We start from the raw sequence: 18,095 nt of genomic DNA, 5'->3' as shown, positions 1-18,095 counted from the left end.
TTTTGGTTTTGGTATAAGTCCTAAGAGAAACTCTGGGTCCTCCGTATTTGTACTAGTCTCAGTTTTTGCCTCCAGCACAGTCTTATACATATTAAGTATATGAAAGATACCACTATGAACTTGGAGTGGCCCAACTTGGCAATAGAGGAACACCCTAGAGAGCGTGGAAACCACTGAAATTGCTTTTGTCTTAGGCACTCTTCTGGTTCACATTATCTAAGGTAGACTCGTTGATTTAAACTCTAAAATACTTAATGCTCCCCGATTGTTAAAGTAAACTCGTTATCTAGAATATATGCTTTCCTACTAGATGAGTTTATTATATACCTACTGAAGGCCTATGATTAATTGGATTTTGAGGAGACTACCTGGGACATTATGAAATCAGAAATCTCCCCCAAAATTCCATGTGATAATTCAGCAGTGTTCTCCATGTAGCTCAATGGGTAAATGGTACTTAAGATGCTTTAAAGTGTGCTCTCCTGAGTTGCATTTTGAGCAACAATCTCAACGTTTCCGAATTCCTTTGTGTTTTTTTCTCATTTTGTTTAGTTACTATGGCATGACTCATTTCTGATTACTGTGTGATTGCACTCTAAGAAAATGCATGAGTTGAAAAGAGCATTTTACCAAATCCCAGACCTTGGTTATCGTATAGTGAAACAGATAATTAAGGGACTCTGGAAACAAAAGCCAGTACACGACCACTTTAGTTCTCACTCCTCAGTGTATATCACTAAAAATAGTGATCATTTTCCTGGCCATCTGACCTGCTGCTGTGTGAAGAAATCTTGAAGTCATTTCTCAGCCTTATTTTTCCCTCTTCACTTGATAGGCCACAAAAAAACCCCCACAAAAGCAAGGACGAGCAGGCTTTTATGATAATGTCGTCATCAGCTCCCAGCTTCAAACACTTCTGCGGCTTTTGAGTTGTCATTTATAACTTGGAACTGAATCGACCCATAATTCCCCTGATACACTTAGAGAAATTGATAACAGACTCTGCACTTCTTTTATGGCTCGGAGGAGGCAACTCCAATCACATCACTATTGGCAGGCAATATTATTTTTTGACATGGTTGTAAAAGTATAAAGGGGCTTATGGCATTTGTTTAGATGAGGAATGGGCTCTCAAGCTGTGCTGGGGTTTACAGGACCAGATTAGTGAGAAGCAAAGGGAATATGATGTTTGCAAACAGGATATGATTTTATATATAAGTTTGGGTTTCATGCTCTGTTCCCTGGGGAAAGCCTTGCAGACAGCAGAGAATTCCACTTTTATCCTACAGCAGACAAGCTCCTAGTGCCAAAAGGCAGAAAAATAAACGTGGTCAGTGGGCAGTGTCAGCCCCTTGATTGGAGGAGGAGGAGCTGTGGAAGAGGCAGAACAATTCCCTGGGAGGAATGAGGAATTGCAGAGCATGGGCAGAATCTGGGCCAGCCTAACTGGTCAAAGATGTGCCAAAAATGAGGCTCTGAGGTTTAATCAAGGCACTGTCTCTAGCAGCAAGTCAGTCGATCTGTGAACACGAAGCCGGCTTTTTATTACAAACCTTTACTCTGTCCACATTCTATTTGATTATAGCTAACTCTGACACACTGTGGGGGTTAGGGATGTCATTTCTGTGATTTGGGGAGGGAGAGATGGGGAGAAGAATTAGGTGATTGTGGGGAGGTAATTTAAGGCTCATTTCAATTGCTCTGAGGTTTTCGGCAGACATTTCAGTTACATATTAACTATACTCACTATACAGGAGGCAGGTTTGGATGAAATGTCTCAAATTTTCTTTCATTCTGTCAGATTTAAAATGTAAACTCTCCCTTCTGATATATAAAATTTATATATAAAAATATTACATACGTATATATATATTCAGAAGAAAATTCTGTTATTTTGCGCTACATTTATACCCTCATATTATTTTCTCATTTAATATACCACATTGGTCCTCCACATTCATTCTTCCCAATAACAGTAAAAAAAGTTCCTGAGGCCAGCCTTTGAAAGGACTGCTTTGACTTTCTCTGTTGTATTATAATATCAGGGAATGATTTATTATATGACCAAATCATGGCTATACAGTTAAACTCAATGTAACAGATAAGTTTGGTTAATACATGTTTCTCCTGCTATTTAGAGTGGTTTTCTTGGAAACAAAAGCATTATTTTAGAAGGCATAACATATGCCATCATAAGAGGAGTGAAAGGCAGGAAAAACGAGATAAGACTTGTTGCCAGTGGTTCAACAAGGTGCAGGAGTGCAAAGACTAATAAGATAAGACCATTCACAATAAGAGGAGCCACCCTGAGTTGGAATCTCTCTTTTCCTCATCTCTCCTTCATAATTGTATTTGGATTTTCATTAGATTTAAACTTGATGCAAATAATACTAGCAAGAACACCCCCATGGCACCTGGAAAAAGTCAAACAGATAAGCTACCTTAATAAAATTGTTTGGGAATTTTGTTTCATACTGTGGATTCTACAAAAAAAGATCATGTTGCCCCAGACTTGGAAAATATAGTACAAAATGTTATGCTAGCCAGGGAATTCCTTCTAAATAACAAAGCAAGTTTCCAGTATTGCATAGATTTTGCTAATTGTGTGTACTTGATAATAGTTGCAGGGATGTAGGCAAACTCCCCATAGAGACAAACATACATGTTACTCTGTGTTTACTATAAAATGCAAAACTTGATAGAATCTTTAAGTGTCTGATGTCCATTGCAGAAAAGAGGAAAATTAGAAATGAAAACCTTGACTTCCTCCTTAATTCACTTAGCCATAGCATCCCATCTGCAATTAAATTCCTTTGGTTGCTTCGACATTATGGCTAAGGACAACAGGATGCATTCTGAAATTTCATCTTCATTTTCTTATTGAAAATAAACATGACTATAACAAAGCTATTGAAATTCTTCTGTTGTCAAAATGAAATTATCATCAAAGCTTTACGCATGTGGTTTCTACATTCTCAGGACCACAATATCTGTAAAAAAAAAAATATATATATATATATATATATGCAACTATATCAACCAAAGTAATGTCAATAGCAGGGGAAAAGAAAGCATATCCATTTCTGGAATTTCTTATTCTATTATTTTTCTCTTTTCTGTGTGTCTTGATTATAAACATTCAGAAAAGAAGAAATTGTACTTTAGATTCTGAAGCGATTAGTTGCTGAAGGTAAATGGATTTGAGGAATTTTAAGCTTCTACCTAACTCAGGAAATCTATGGGTCTATGAAAGAAAAACTCAGAAATTATAACAAACTTGGTAAATTTGAATATACAACCATCTGCTGATTGCCACTTCAAGAAAACATAAAGCCTTAGGTCAAACAAAAAGTTAGAGTTAACAAAGAAAATGGAACTACCTAAATAAAGGAATCTTGAGACAGCTTCTACATTCTGCAGCCTGAAATGCAGCTAAATCCAGCCCCACCTCAGTCTTTTATTTTAATGTGAAAATACTACACTTACATTTCCCCTTTGTCATATTTCTAAATAGTTCCAGATCCAAATATTCATTCTTGTAACAAACTAATATCCAATGCATAGTTTTGTCATGTCATTATTGGTTTTGTCATTGTGAAATATTTTGAAAGAAAATTTAGTAATGCATACCTACTAAATTCTCAAATAATTGCTTTTCTTTCAAAGTCCAAAACTAAGTTTACTAAATGCTTGAGACATAGCAGGCAGTTCACAGCAGGGTCCCTAGGAATTAATCAATCACTCCAACCCCCCAAGTAGAACCCATAGCTCCTGACTCCTAGGCCAGCAACATCATTATGACTATGCAATGTCTTATTTTTAAATATTAAATAATAAAAAGAAAGGACTTTAAATGCTAACCAATGACTCACTTATCTTAGAAACAAAGCACACACTGAACCATTCATTGTTTTTATGAAGATTAATGAGACTATTAAAATACTAATAATACATTTAGAATGATATACGTCCAAGATCACTTGGTTAATTCTGTTACCATATTCTAAATAATATATATACATGGTCTTTATGAATATTTACTGTGGACACATATGTACATATCCTTAATACCGATCTGTAAAGACTTCTCAAAATGATCGTATACCAGTTCAAAATATGATCATTCAAAGAAATAAAAAAAAAGCTTGCAAATAGTGAAATTCTTTGCTACTAAAGAGTACTTTTTTTACTCTACCTGTTGCTTCTCCCTTAGACACTTCAACATCCATCCATTATACATTAAATAAATGTATTGAGAGACTCCTATGTGCTGCATACAGAGCAATCTCTAGCCTTAAATTTTTCTCTTACATTTTGATGTTTTTTCCTTTTTGATTTCCACTTATATCTCTTATTATCTTTATCATTAATTCTCTATGTAAATCTTCTGTTTCTAGTCATCAACTTTAGAAATACATAAAGTTAATAGAGATAGAAATTGAAGGTAATCAGAATATCTGCAGTCTCAATTGAGATTCAGTCATTCTGTGAAAGAAATCTTTCTACAAGATTTCTCAGATCTTCATCCTGAGACTGAGAGCTAGCAAGTGCGGTATCCAGCATCAGTCCACTCTTCCATTAATAACAAGTAGGGAAGAAGTCAAATGCCAGGTACTAATTGGCATATACTGGTCTCTGTGCCTTTGGTACTTGGTATACTCAAAGCTTTTGGTAGCTAGTACAGCTTGGGGAAGAATTCATTCATTCATTTATTTATTTAATCATTTATTTACACAATATTTATTGAATGCTTATTATATGCCAGGAACTGCAGATACAGCACTGAACAAAACAAGTTCTATCCTGATGGAACTTATATTCCATCAGGATAGAACTTGTTTTGTTCAGTGCTGTATCTGCAGTTCCTGGTGGGGGAGACAGGCCAGTACAGATTAGTTTAAATATGTGTGTGTAATAAATGTTATGGAGAAAAGAAAGCAAGAAAAGGAGTATGGAGTCTGGTGGGGCTGTGAGACAGAACTGGTAGTAGATGGGAAGTATTGCCCTTTCAAGATTAAAATTGATGGGTATGGGATCATCTTGGAGTCTTGGCTTCTTGTGATGACTAACTTAAAGTCAGAGAGGTACAGGGAATAATGAGATCCGTACTGAAGGTCTAAGGCAGAATGATGGGGAGCAGTTAAAGTTCAGGGGGTGAGAGGGGAGCTTGTCAAGACTGCTCAGAGTTCTGAGTCCCCATCTTCACTTCAGCCCACAATATGAACAGCTAGATAGAGCTATTCTATCCAGAACACATAGAACTCTTGGACTTTATTTATTTTTTATTTATTTTTTATTTTTTGGTAAAGCAAGTCAGAAACTTTATTCTCTGCTCAAGGAATGGAGAAGGACAAGCTTATGCTTTAAAGATCCCTTCTTCCTGATACTGGGGAATTAGGAAAGTTGTAAAGGGTGGAGAGGATTATAGGTAGGTGGTTCAGGGGTACAGATTTCTAAGGAAGAGTGGAGAGGGCTCGGCTTTCCAAGGGAGCATGTGCGGTTCTCAGACTTGCTTGGAACATACCTATTCTTCGCCTCCTTTTGGACTCCTGGATTGACGTGTGGTGATGTAGAGGCAGGCAGGCTGGATTTACAGACACAACCTGAGATCCTGTGGCTTCCCTTAAGATCTGACTTGACGGCATGGAGGAGCTTGAGGGTGGGAGCACAGTTAAAAAGGACTCAAAGATGTGGGATTCAATAGTGGGTCCTGGGCTGAGACATCTGGGGGGCTCCAGATCTTAGCAGCATTATGTGCTTTGGGGTTCCCAGTCCCTGGGGACATTATTTGGACATAGTTTCCTGTATAAATTGTGCAGCTGCAAATTAGATACAGTACTCTAACACCTGCCCATATTCAAGCATAATGAAAATGCCCAGACATTTGCATGACATTTCCCAGTGCCTTTTCATGTGCATTCTAATGGCTTTTTGAATGGCACTGTTCTGTTGTGGCCTCAGTTGTCTCTGACTGATCCCTGCTAATTCATATCTGAGCTGAAAGATTCAGAATAATAACTGATTTGTTGATCCCATTAGGTTAGTACACAGACCAAAAGATGGAGACTTCTCATTTTCTTCATGGCCATTTGTGTGTTGCATGTATATAATGCAAGGAACACAAACTTTGGAATCTGAATTTCGGGGACTTTTCTTACTACTGATTTGTCAATTTCTGGTCTTCAGTATCTTCAATATTAAATGAAACAAATCAATTTTAAAAAAATGCTGGCTAAGTTATTTAGGGCTGTACTCTAACCATATAAGTAAAATAATAATTTTTAACTTTGACCCTATTGGTGTCCAGAAGATTGACTTTAATGATGGGATTATCTTTTAAGTCAAGGGACCTAGAGAACCCTTTAAAACATACCTTATTGGTTCTTACATAACTGGGCTAATTCACAGCCTCACATCAGAGAGTAACTATTCTCCATATGCAGCTTCCAATGATAACCTACCTTATCTCTTTTAATCCTTATAACAATTACAGGAGTCTTATTGCTAAAGGTCTAACTGAGGCTTCCTATTCTACAGAAAATGGAACTGAGGCTCGGAGAGGGGAGTAAGTTGTTCAAGTCACACAATTAGTAGGTGCTGAAGTAGGAATCTCCTAATTCCCAAGCTCTTAACCACAGTGCCATGCAGACACAACTCACCATAATTTCAACCTCATATGATTGTCAGCACTCCTTTCCCAAATGAGAGTAACCAAAGCCATAAATACACACACACACACACACACACACACACACACACACACACACAATTGTTTCTTTTGCTAAAAGCATTCTCTTCTTTATTGAAATTCCTGTAAAGTTTTAAATCCATATACTCAGACACCATTAATTTGGGGTAAAAAATTATTCATTATGCAGTTGTACACAGCATTTCAACCCTAACCAGAACACTGAGAAATCTCTGCTGTTGGGCAAAACCACTGTGAGATGAATAAGAGAGAATCTCATTTCATACACCAACTAAACCAACTGAGTCAGAGTTAATTTTATTAAGCTGTGCTTGGTAAGAACAGGGCTCTAACATGCACTGTCTAGAGAATAAAAATGTTTAGCATATTATGAAATACCATTTACACAATATGCTCATTAGTTTAAATGAAGAAACAGGAAAATACTGAAATGATATTACTTGGCTTTAACTCAATCTTCACGGACCAGCAGGTCACTGAATCTGTGAATAACAATGGGGACTTGCAAATTCCTTGACTAGTTACATAACCCACAAGAATCCATATATTATTTGGCAAATGCTTGAGTCCAACAGCATCTTAAGTAAGGATTATTCAGTTCTTAAAGTGTAATACTTTGCCACAACAAACATGTACCTTCGTTTCTTGTTCCTGGCAAATAAATAGCAAAGAGAATTTTTTGAAGATGAAGAGTAACTAGAAATTACACATGCAAGGTCAACAGAGCTACCAGAAAGCAGTCGATCATACTGCGAGGGGGTCGTAGTAGAGCATTAGTGTACGTGGCACGCCCCTATCTCCTCCAGCTGCTGCATTAATAGTTCACGCCTTCTGTCCATATGGAATATCGGTCACAGTATTCATTCATCATATTCATGGTTTTACTTGGAATCTGAAGATCCTCTCTGTAGCTGCTCTATTTCTTTTTCATCTCACCATGACTAAAGAAGCTAAGGTGTGGGCATTATAACCTACAAGTGATCCCAAGGGAATGGGCTGTCATTTATGTGTTCCTCCCAGCACTGAACAAAAGAGAGGAAGCATGTGGGTTCACCCACCCATTGTCATCATAAATCCATCCCAGCTCCATTTCAAAGGTCTCAGGGTTTCAGCAGAACATCTAACATGAAATGAATATATACATTCAAAGAGCTGGCATGTTGTATCACATGGGAGAAAGAACACCCATTGTTACAGGCTGCAAGCCAACCAAAGAAGAATACAATAAATACCGTAGGTCCTCAGCCCCAAAAGATGACTCTCATCATCATCCTACAGGACGGAAAAAGTGATGGTCACCCAGAGTTACAGAGGGCTCTCGAGATTTTGAAGTGTTGCTACCTAAGTAATTGCAGAACTCTCTCTGAGTAGTTTAATGATTTTAGTGGATGTCCTTCTGCCCAGCCCGAGTCAGAAAAGCCAGCAGTGCAAAGTCTCTATTAATGATGATTATTCACTTATTTGAGCCTCAGTTTCTTCATCTGTAAAAGAGAGATGGTCAAGCCTCTTTCATTGCATTGTGAGGATCAGACGTGATGATATAGATTATCAATGGCAGCTGTGTGTAGAGACTGGGCCCTGCCCCACTCTGACAGGTGGCCCTAATTAGGTCTGGTTTTGCAGAGAATAAATAGGCTTCTGTCTCAAGGGTATGATTTCAAAGCTCTTCAAAGCTCTGAAATCCTGAATTCTCATCTGCCATACGTACCCAACTGATGTTCTACCATTGGTGCCATGGCACTTTCGGGAGACTAGTAAAGGAAGAGAAGGGCATTGTTTTTAGAAGCCACTGTGATGAAGCACTTGGGCCAGGAAATTTGATTTAGAAATTAGAACATTTGGATTCAAGTCTCCACACTGTCACTGCTTCAAAAGTGTTCTCCCCTCTAAAGTGTAAATTCTAAATCAACAGATCTGAATGGTGTCTGAGATTCTGCATTTCTCACAAACACCTGTGTGTTGTCAATGCTGCTGATTCATGGAGCATACTTTGGCAAGATCCTGTATGACCATGAATAGGCAAATCATTTAATCTTTCTGGGCCTCAGTTCCTTTACTTTTTTGAGGTAGAACTGAGCAATGAAATGTATTTTGTCATGTTCTTTGGGGGTCAAATTAAGCATACTTGGGGATCTGATCGACAGAATGCAATCTGTCAATCATGTTTGGGCAAATAGGTACAAGTCAGGGAAGTTTCTAGAAAGGGTAGGAGTGAACTATGACAGCAGTGGTCCAAGGTGCTAGAGGCACTCCAGGTGTTGCCGAATACCAAGCCAGGGAAAGGAAGCACCTAATGCTAGCGAATGAGAGCTGCAAGTCTAGGTGCTAACTAAATGAGAGAGAAGGGTTCTTCACTAAATTATATCTGTATTGCAAGACTTAAATGGAAGAGAGATTTTGTTTCATTTTAGATTTTTTTTAGCCACATCAAAACCTTATCAAGAAATGTATCATTGTAGAATGAATTTGTTCTCACTAATTCATTCTAATAACAAAAACTTATTAAGTATCTATTATGCGTCACACCCTGAAGATATAGATACCCATCATGCTGCTTTCATACCACTCAACACTAGCTTTCATAGTATACCATTAAAAAGAGATCTATTGAACAAACAATATAGAAAATCTTTTTAAAGTTCATATTTGTATAAGTTTGCTCCAACTGCCATAAAATACACCACAGACTGGTGGTTCATTTAGAAATATATGTTCTCACAGTTCCGGAGATTGGAAGTCCAAGATCAAGTTGCTAGCAGGATTGGTTCCTTGTGAGGCCTCTCTTTTTGGCTTGCAGATGGCTGCCTTCTCTCTGTGTCCTCCATGGCCTTCTGTGTACATCCCTGTCTCTTCTTATAAGGACACCAGTCATATTGGATTAGGACCCCACCCTTATGACCTCATTTAACCTTAATTACCTTTTTAAAGGGCCTGTCTACAAATACAGTCACTATGGGGGGAATATAATTGAGTACATAACAATATCCATGTCTAGGTTTGCCCTTGATTGCAATCCCAACTCTGTGCCTTATCAACTGTGTAACTTTGTTCAGGTTACTTAACCTCTCTAAAGCTCAGTTTCTTCTTTTGTAAAAAGTGACTAAGTAATACATTTCTCAAGCTATCATGGGGCATAAATTAGGTAATGTTTGTAAAATGTTTGACACAGTGCCCAGCACTTATTAGGTGCGCCCTTCTGCTCCCTAGGCCTTTCTTTAGATGCTGACCAAAGGTATTTACGTTTTTCTTTCTTTGGGTAATAAATTTGACTTTACTACTTTTTGCATTGAATCTGCTAATAAATTAGACTTTTCTCTCTCTGAATCTTTGTTACTCCCATCCCTCACTATTGCTATTCCTGGAAAGAAAATATCTGCTGGAATCTTCAACTCTAGCTGTAAGAGTGGAGGTTCAATGATAGAAAAATATTGAACTTCTCAAATACCTCTTAAGTGGAAAAAGTAATTACTCTATTTCCCAAATCAAATAAGAAATTTGGCTTACAGATGCCTTTATACATGCTGCATAGAACTTAAAACTGAATAGGCTATGTAGAAAAAACTAAAACTTCTTAGAAATTGAATCAAGATAAAATAATTTCGATGGTTTAAAAAATATTCAATAATTTCTAAGTTACCAAATCAAGATGCCATATGGAGAAATATCTGGTCCACAATAGATGATTCATTTAAAAAATATACTTGACCTGCTGCAATGCAAAAGTTGAAAAGATTTAATTTCTTTTACAGTTGAGCTTTTACATAACACGACTAAAATGGCACAGAATCAGTACTTTTTCTTTGTTGATCCTGGTGTCTGTCAGGAGGTTTCTAGGGGCATCTGATCATTATTTAAACTTAAATTCAATTATTCAGAAATGCCCCATGGCCCTACCAGCAGCATAGCATCAAGCAAGAGCTTACTAAACTGCTTAGTTTTGGCTGAGGAGTTTTGGTTCCTAGCTTTCAGGGTGAAATAGTCAAGGCACCCGAGGAAGAATCGTGTACTGTATTAGCCTTGCAGAGTGCATATGAAACCTGTTCTGTTAACGAACACAGTAGTATGACATCTAACTCTGGGAATATTTCCGAAAGGAATCAACAAGCTGCGTTTAGATTATACAAGGAGACTGTGCCTAAATTCCTTTTCTTTTAAGTTATTTTATTTCCCTTTTAAATACTTTCACATCCACTTCCAGTACAGGTAGCTTAATTTCTATCATGTGCAGCTTTTCAGAGCATTAGCTTTGTTTCGAGTGCCAATGATTGAGCTACGCTGGATGTGCTTGGAAAAGGCCCACATTCATTCAGGAAACTCTAGTTGAACTAGATCCATATGTAGCTAAAAAAAAAAAAAAAAAAAAAAAATGTAGCTTTCTGATTGGAGATAGTTTCTGGCTTCCAGCATTATCACATATGATTTTGTTTTTGATGTGCTGTGAAATAGAAAGTAATGTTGGAACCGAAACTTTGGAATTTTTTTTTTTCTGGTTAACATTTACTGAGAACTTATTACTTTCACCATTGTGTTGTACTATGTTAAATACTTTACATTCATTGACTAATTTAATGCTAACAATAATCTTATGAGGAAGGTAGTATTATCTCAGTTTCCCTTAAGACTTGGAGTAGTTGATGAACTTGCCCAAGTTTGAACAGCTCTTTAGTGGAAGCGGTATTTTTCAAAGTCCCTGACTCTGAAGTCAACAAAAATAAATAAGGTGTTAACAGCACTAAATGTTGTTGATACCCCTGCTAAAGCTACCACCCAAAGGACTGGAAAAATGTAGAAGGAAACTTTGTCCAAAAATTAGTTTCTTGGGATTTCTGTTATGAAGCTCATTAGAAATCCTGACAATTTCTCCAAATCCTGGGGTTATGGAAGCCTCTAGGTACAAACTATTGATGTAATACAAATTATTGGTAGTCATTGTCCTTGGTACAACTTATCTTGATAGGGCTAATTTATTAATGAAACTCCTAACACACATGCTAATTTTACCTCTAGCTTCACTTTTTCCTTTTTCTTCTTTTACTCAAATAGAATTTAGGAAGTACTTTCTCTATGAAATTAATGCTTTTGAAAATTATTGTGTGGTGAAGCAGAGATTTTGTTTGCTTAGGTTTTATTTCCTATCTAGCACTAAGCAATATGTTGTAAATGCAATAGAAAAGAATTACTAAAAATGAGATACAAAGAACGCACAAAATAAAAACTCAGTTATTTTAATTAGATTCAACAGATATGAAATTATTCTAAACAGATTACTGTAAAAGCTTCTAAATGCTCCCCTATGTTTATCTTGTCATGGACTGGGAATGCTGGGGACCACCATCATTCCCCAGACCACACTCTGAATAGTAGTATTCTAGGCCAGTGGCTCTTGATATGATTGAATTGAAATCTATCGTGTTATTAATTTTGTATTTGTGCCACCTGGGTTTTTTATTTGTTTGGTTGGCTTTTCCTTTTTATCTTCTTCTGCCTTCCTTTGGATTGAATATTCTAAAAAATTATTTTATTTCCACTATTGACTTATTAGTTGTACTTCTTCATTATTGTAGTAGTTTCTCTGGTATTTACACTTTTTAGTACCACTATAATATTACACTACTTCATGTATAATATAAAAATATTATAGCAGTTTATTTGTGGTCTTCTTTGTCCTTTTGTTGTCATACATTCGACTTTTACATGTGTCATAAACCCCACAACAAATTTTTTATAATTTTTGCGTTAGTCAATTATCTTTTTTAAGGAAATGAAAATAAGAAAAAAAGTCTCTGTGATATGTCTCTTCATTATTATCATTTTTAGCACTCTTCATTTCTTTGTATTAATCCAGGTTTCCATCTGTTATTATACTGTTTTTCGTTAATTACCTCCTTTATGATTTTTTGTAACTCAGGTCCAATGGCAATGCAATAGCATAACTGTTATTTTTCTGAAAGATCTTTATTTTATATCTTAAAGTTATTTTTTAAAGATATTTTTCCTCATATAAAATTCTGGGTTGACTTTGTTTTTCTTTGAAAACTTTAAAGATATCATTCTACTATCTTCTAGTTTAAATCATTTCTTCTAAGAAATCAGCTATCTTCTTATCTTTGTTCAGTTTTATGTAATGTGTCTCTGCTCTGGCTGCCTTCAAGATTTTTTGTTGTACTTTTAGCACTCTGACTATGATGTGTCTAGGTATGGTTTTTTCACTTGTTTGTATAATTGTGTTTTTGGTGGGGGTTTTTTTGTTGTTTTTTAGTTATGCTTGGAATTTTTTGGATTTCTTGTTGTATTATTTTTGAGAAATTCTCAGTCATTATCTTTTCAATATCTCTTCTGCCTCATTTTCTATCTCCTTCCTCCTTTCAAGAATCCAGTGAAAGGGTTAGATAATTCAGGTTACTTGATTGCTTTGTGACCTGAGCTCTTAAATGCCACCCCAGTGATATTTATTCAGCATTTTTCTTATTATTAGGTGGAGTGAATCCTTCTTTGCAGCCTTCTGTAGCCTAACAATAGATCAAATTTAGACCAATTGTTCTTAACATGTGTTCACAAACTGCTGAAGGGTCATGAAGTTGTTAATTACAAGTGCCCATGAATTCATATACATATCCAACATTGACCATGGACTGAATAAATATTATGTGTCAAAAACATGAGGCTACATTTTCAAATGCATGTAGATGTTACTGTAATTAATATGCTTCAAATGAATTTAAAATCATTGATGAATTAATTATGTTTACCACTTATATTTTCTCAAATAACAAATTTTAATAGTTGAATAAAATTCTCTAAGGTGCTGTGAATATTTTTAATATTTGCTTGAAATGTTAACTTGAGCATCCTTGCTCTACTCTTATTCTGTGTAATTATACACTCCAAGTGGCCCACCCTAACAAATCTCCTTGAGTTAGGCTGTTTATCATTGCACACAAGGAATCAGCTCAGCAAGTTTCTCTGGACCTGATTTTTTTTTCCCTTTCTTGCTTTAGAATTTTTAAATCTGATGTAAAAATAAGTCATTCTGGACAGCAGAAGTTATGAACTGGCAGCCCAGGAGCCATATTCAAGAAACAAGTTTCTTTTTAGCTTGGCTGAAGATTTTTTTTTTTTAAGTGAATTCTCAATATTTAAGATTGAAAAATTGCACCTAGGGCCCCACCCTTTTTTTTTTTTTTTTTTTTACATTTTATTGCACCTACAGTACCAGTCTGGGCTCTGGAGACATTTAAACATATGGCTACAGCTTTAGCTCTAATCTGTACCACGTCTACATGCAAGTCTCTCCAGGCTCTTGTTTTGCACTCTGTCCCTGTTCATGGACTCTTTTTGTCTACATTGGTCATCAATCCCTTTAAAACCAAGCACATTATTTATATCTTTGTTTAACATTAAGTTATGCCTGCTGATCTGAGGAAATATTTAGGGAGAAAATTGGTGGTGTTTTTGCTGTTTTTTAAACCATACATTACATGCCAGTGACAGATCTATCTCTGGACAATTAACTTACATGGAATTCATATTATATTGTGTACTATGTGTCACACTTTTATTTTGCTGTTCATTTCTGTGTGATCATTCTCAGAGTGAACAATAAAAAAAAGATAAAAAATAAAAATTAAAATTAAAAATAAATGGACGACCACTAGGTGCTTACCTGAAAGGTTACCAGAAGCACGGAGGCCTCTGAATAAGAGGCAGGGCATAGGGTGGGTCACTCAGGAAACATCTTTATTTCTTGCCAAATCTAGATCATGAAATTTTGGTTGTTTAAATTCATGCTCTTAATTCACAGTGGAATAAATAAACTGTGAAGGCAATGATTTCTGAAATATTATATCCAGCTCTCAGATGCTCAGAATCTGTTTCAAAAGGAGTGAACATTTGGAAGGGTGGGAATCCTCAGAAATGAAGCTTACTTATTTACACTCAACAGAATAAATCATAGATGCCCAAAGGCAGGAGGCTACATGCATGCTCCCAGTCTTCCATGTGTGCAGGGACAAACCCAGCATGCTCATGGACAGCTATCTCTCAAGGACCTGGCTTTCAATGAGTAGAAATTGTCCATTTCTTTCTTTTTATTCTTTTTGGTATAGATGCAAATAATCGTGTGATGTCTTTGATCTTTTATTTTGCCATTGATGATTATGTAATTATTTCCTTTTTAAAGTCATTAAAAGAAATCTACAGTCCCTTTCTTTGATGTATTAAGGAAAGATAAGTTGATATCGGAGCTAAAGAATGAAAGAACTGTGAAAGGTTTTTCCTGGCTTTGTCACTAACATTTATGAAACTTAAGAAACTGAAAAGGGCAGAATAATTCTTAAAAATAAGTTTATATTAGCGTTCTTTCTATTCAGTCGACAAAATTATTTGGAAAATTCAGGAAAAGAACGTTACAATTATTCTTGGTTGTATTCCAAATAAAAAGCAAGAGAAAGAGCACACCTTTAAAAAGGTAACGATGAAAATGTAAAGTGTTTTCCTCCCTGTTCCCTCTCTATCCTCTCCTTCATCCTCTCTGGGCTCTCTCTGCTTTCTCTTTTTCTTCTGATTCCTTATTATTTTCTTTTCCGCTTTGCCATTTTCCATAAAGGATTTGAAGCAGCTTTCTAAATTAAAAAATACGAACTATGTACACTTATGTGTGTGTTTGTTTATAAAATAGATGTAATAATTATTCAAAAGTGAAAATATAAGGAGCCAGAAACGAATTTAGTATATAAAGTGTGTGCTGTTGTATCTACTACGTTTACAGAAGAAGGAACAGAAATCTGGCTTTGAAATTTCTAGCAGCCAATATGAAAATGGCCCCACTGTTATTTGTATAGTTCTCAGTGTTTCTAGGGCAGGATTTCTCAACCTTGGCATTATTATTTTAAGCCAGATAATTCTTTGTTATACTGTCCTGTTGAACTGTAGGACGTTTAGCAGCGTTCCTGGCTTCTACCCAGCAGAAGCCAGAAATACATGTGTCCCCTCAGTTGTGACTACCAAAAATGTCTCCAGAAATTGCCAGGTAGCCCCCTGGGCACACCTCCCCCCCCCCGCCGCCCCAGCACCTCACATTGTGAACCACTGTAGTAGAAGAATGGCAAACAAAGTACAACAGTTGGGAAAAGCCCAACTAGTCCAGATACAACTTATGGCATTTGAATTTTTTGAATATTTTAGAAAATTTTACATGGTAGAAGTTCAATACCTTTAAAGATAAAACATTCATATAGGTCTTAGCAGATTTATTGCAATAGAAATCTTTGATTCTGCAAATATAATTAGAATCTGTTTTTTAATCATTGTTTTTAGTTTTTACATTTTGATTATACTAGAGTAAAAATCGATATGGGTTAAAAACTCACACCCTTTATTCCTGTGTGCTCATTCTAATCCCACTAATTACTAGCTGAATAACCTCTCTGGATTTCAAATGAAAAACTACTCAACAGTAGCATCTACGTCAGTGGTTTTCAGCACTGTCTAAGTTAATACAGGCAAAGAGCTTTGCACAGTGGCTGCGTCTTAATAAGTGTAACTATGCAATGATAACTGAAATTATTATCGTTATTATTTGTAGATAATAAAGACCCAAACCTTAGAGAGTAAGGGAATATATCATAACAAAACTGAAAACCTGAAGTATTCATATTGGTTTTCTATTACTTTCTCTATTTCCTGAATTTCGTTCTGCCATGACTTTGAGTGAATGAGATCACATTTCTCCCATTCATGTTCCATAAGTCATGTTTGATTTAAGCAGTCCTTATCCTTTATTCTCTTTCACTAATAGTTAGTGGGATTGCAACATGACATTCTTCTTTTGGATGTGCATAGTATTATCTGGTGGCAATGTTTTTACAAATATGTATAACTAATGTTTTTTTGGTTTTTATTCTTCACCTATTACATTTCCTCCATGTTTCTGTGGAGCAAACATCTTCCTAATTATTTCAGGAACCTCAGATAATGACTCATATGAATAATTACTATATGCTTCTGAATTGCAAGACTTTTTCCCTACCTCTCCTGTTCTTTTCTTTGCTGGGTTTTTTGTTTGTTTGTTTGTTTGTTTGTTTGTTTGTTCGTTTGAATCGATGAGTCCTGCTGACCTCTTCTCATTATTCTTGGGTTTTCACATTGCCAGTTGCTCTGAATTCTCTGAGGGATGTAATGAAGTGGAAAATATGCCTCTCTCCCTCTGTAATTTTTAAAATTGATATCAAAGTGTTCTACTTCAATCTCATTCTTTTACTTATTTTAAAACATTTTGCCTATTTCAGTTTTAATTGCAGACTTCTCTATCTCTTTACCCCTTTATACCCTACCTAATAGACGTGTGTCTCTGGGAGTATGGACTAGGAGGATCTCAGTGCCAGACTGTACTGTCATCAGAATTGCACTTCCTCCTCTGATGACTAAATCTTCCTTATGGGCCAAGCTTGTATAATTTTTAATTCTAAAGCATATTTCCGCCCCGTCTCACCACATTTGCTTGGTTCCTCACCCAGAAAGACTTTTTGCGGGATAGCCTCGCCTAACATTTCTGATCCCCAGTTTTGGATACATGTTAGGTCCAGACCCTCCTACATATTTATAAACTATATTAAGCTTTTGGGGGATTATTTCCAGATTAATAGATTTTAATTTTGGCAAGAAAACAAGGCTTCTGTGAACAGTTACTCAGCGGACTACTAAAGCTGCCTTCATGTTTTATACATTAGTTACATTGTCAAAAATGTTTGAAAGTTGAAAGCATAGTTTTTTGGAATAACATATAAGCAAAGCTTGGTAAACATTCCAGATGAATCTGAGGGGTTCCGTAGTTGCATATTGCCACATTAATTTCAAAATATGATTATACATCACTAGCCACATATGCAGCATATCCTTGGGACCTTCTGCCCAGGATCCTGGCTGGAGTTTTTTTCCTGTAATCCAGCAAAGTAAGTTTCTGACCTTAAAATTGGGACATAAAATTACCCATGCTCACACATATGTGCAATAAATATGCTCTTTCTTTTTTTTCTCCTCATTACAGTTATCTTTTCTGCAATTAATAATATATCAGTCTCTTCAAATTTGAATAGCCTCTTTTCAGTTTTAAAATTCCGTGTTTAAAATCAACTTATTATTGAATGCAATCTGTTTAAGTAATTACTCAGTCTCTCCCCTTCCTCTCCCAAGATGGCACTTGGGTATTTGAAGGAAGGATAGAGTTCTGATGGGATCCTTGGGTACTCATGCTGTCCTCTGGATATTCAGGTTTCTATGGCAACCTTCCTGGTCCTCCTGATTGTTCCTGATCTTTAGCATTTCAAGCTGAGGTCAGCAGCTGATTTTCTCCTAGTTTCTAATTTCACTGCAAGGTGGCGCTTGGTAA

Source organism: Pteropus vampyrus, unplaced genomic scaffold, assembly GCF_000151845.1.
Source record: "Pteropus vampyrus isolate Shadow unplaced genomic scaffold, Pvam_2.0 Scaffold4, whole genome shotgun sequence".
In the NCBI taxonomy this organism is placed as follows: domain Eukaryota; kingdom Metazoa; phylum Chordata; class Mammalia; order Chiroptera; family Pteropodidae; genus Pteropus; species Pteropus vampyrus.
This window is presented reverse-complemented; position numbering follows the sequence as displayed.